Source organism: Chanos chanos, chromosome 9, assembly GCF_902362185.1.
Source record: "Chanos chanos chromosome 9, fChaCha1.1, whole genome shotgun sequence".
Taxonomy (NCBI): Eukaryota; Metazoa; Chordata; class Actinopteri; order Gonorynchiformes; family Chanidae; genus Chanos; species Chanos chanos.
Window position 1 is genome coordinate 4,910,898 of NC_044503.1, and position 2,810 is coordinate 4,913,707.

Below are 2,810 nucleotides of genomic sequence, written 5' to 3' on the forward strand. Positions count from 1 at the left end.
TTGATTTTTTTTTTTTTTTTTACGAATGGGCACCATCTTGCGATTCAGGTCCAATTTAACATAGTGTGTTTCATAGCTAATGTTGCAGACCTGTGATTTCTGCAGGTGTATATTTGCAAAAAAGGCATCAATTAATATTTAGGCAGCTCTCAAATTTATGCTGCATTAATGGCCATGGGGAGAAAATTCTACACAGGTTTACGTAAGTTAATTTATTATTATTATTATTATTATTATTATTATTATTATTATTATTACTATAGTTGTTTTGTTACAGAACATTATAGTGTTTCAAAGTGTTTACACCCACCAATTTTGTGCTTCATCACTGACAAGAAGCTGTTTGTGATACTTTCCAACTGTGGTTTAACCAGAACTTATTAAAGTATTTCATGGGTGTGAGGCCAATTAGTGTTTGAATTTGCAGTGGTGAGTAACTAAAGTAGAGTTTGTTTAACCAGGTTTACCTTGAAAAACCTGCTACCACACACACACACACACACAGCCATTCACCATCAGACCAACCTCCTGTTTTGCATTAAGACATGAATAGAAACAACTCTTAAGACCTTTTTTCTCCCCCACCAAATCTAAACTTCAAGTGCAATCAGTTAGAAGGGAATAGTTTTCATCATTTAGATGAATTTTTAAGTCTGCTTCTCTCTCTCTCTCTCTCTCTCTCTCTCTCTCACTCTCTCACTCTTTCTTTTTAAGGTTACAATACCCAGCAGAAAAGCTGGGGTTCTGTACAGGTTTCTTTTCTCTTCTCTCTTTCTTTTTTTCTTTTTTTCTTTTGGCAGCCTGTCGTCAAAACTTAAACAAATAACAAAAGAGTGAGCTACCTGAACGTCGCCACTCGGATGGGCCGTATAACATATTCTCTCTTTTGTTTCGAAGTAGTACCCGTTTCTTAGACAAAAGTGCCCCTCTCTGTTACAAAGTGCATTCAGAGCCTGCCACTTTCCTGTTAAGGTGCATACGACTGATACTCTGGGCACACCACTGCAGCAAAACGATTGGGGAGTGAGAACACACACACACACACACACACACACAGTTGTCCTCCACCCGTATCCCACCCCGATACTCGGGACAACCCTGCAACCAACTGCTCCGTTGTGAATCACACACACACGCGCGCGCGCACACGCACTCACTCCTAAAGGCGAACCCAACGTGCTTGGCTCACCCAGGCCGAAACCATCAAGCAATAACGCCCCATGGCTGCTGTGATCTCCTGTTTCCCTGGTCTGCCCTCTCTCCACAAAAGGTCTGATGCAATGTGCGCTGCCAGGCTGTGGCTGCGTGTCTGAGCGCGTCCATAACTCAACACAACAGCGCTCTGTGCCTCTGGGTGGGTGAGTCAGTGTGTTCTGGTGTGGCTACGGGACCCCCACCACACACACACACACACACGCGCGTGTGCACGCGCCCCAAAGCACAGGCCAGCACAGCACAGCACAGCACAGCCTACGACAAAACAGAGGCTAAAGCTAGCTAGCGGGGGCTCTCTCCCCCTGTCATTCTTAGCGCACTCCCCACTCTGTGACTGTACTGAGAAGCATAGATGTGGAATCCCAGTTTCCTGGGATCTGTAAGGTTGCCTGAAAGGTAGCTGTTATGGAAGTAGATTCTGTTTTGGAATGCTAAAGACACTGTAAACCACCTACTGGAACCCCCCCCCCCCTCTCCCAAAACAGTTCCATCCTTTCTGCCCCCCCCCCCCCCCCCCCCCCCCACCAAAACGCAGCTGTGTGCTTATCGACACCCCCCAAGCTTGGACAGATTTTTATTGCTTTTCTCAGCACACAGGTTGTCTCGTGGGTTTCTGTCTTTCTTTCTTTCTTTCTTTCTTTCTTTTGTGGTCCACTGGGTAAAATATTGGAATATTGGATGAATATTGGAACTCCCAGAGTTGACTTACTCTTTCAACTGACCTATCAATCTCTCTCTCTCTCTCTCTCTGTTGGATATCTTTAATAAAGCTGTGCAAATGTGTAAGAAGGTGCTCATCTGTCCATCTCTTTCTGTTGCAAACAAAACAAAACAAAACAAAACAAAACAAAACAAAACCAAAAAAAAAGAGAAAACATTCCCTGCCTTAGCCTTTCTACAGCTGTGTTTTTTTTTTAAATCTTTTTTTTTTTTTTTTCATAAAACAGTGCCCTTCTACCCATGCGGATCTGGTGGGTAAAACCCTGCAAAATGACACAGAAGTGAAGCGGCCCTGTCACTTTTTCTCATACTTTGGGCAGGACCCTCTCGGGGGGGTTATATCAAGTGCTTAGTTTAGGACGAATGAGTAATCGATTTTTTTAAAATCCTCTAACATTCAAAAAGTCCCCCCCCTCCCCTCCCCCTTCACCTCCCGTTAAGCTTAATTCAGTGAAAGATCTGAATCAAAAATAGGAGGATCAACCCCAGTCAATCTGTAGTATTCCTCATAGAGAAGGGACTATTGTCTGGATCACCTAATATATACACAATGCATAACAAACATAAAGTGTCAAGTACCCAAAAAAAAAAGTCAACTCAAAAGGAACAACAAAATGAACATCAATAATAACATCAACAATAATAACAACAACAACGACCAAAAAAAAAAAAAAATTAAGACAAAAATCAAATTGAGAAGAGAAATGCTAAAAAAAAAGCGGGGACGCGAGAGGTAAAGATCCAACATGACGTTGCCAAGGGCAACTAAACTCGAATAGGGTAGTGCTTCAGTAACACTGAACCGAACCTCACCCCGCCCGTTTCGTCCCTCCCCCTGCACTGAAATGAGCCCGCCCCCCACCCCCCCGCCCCCT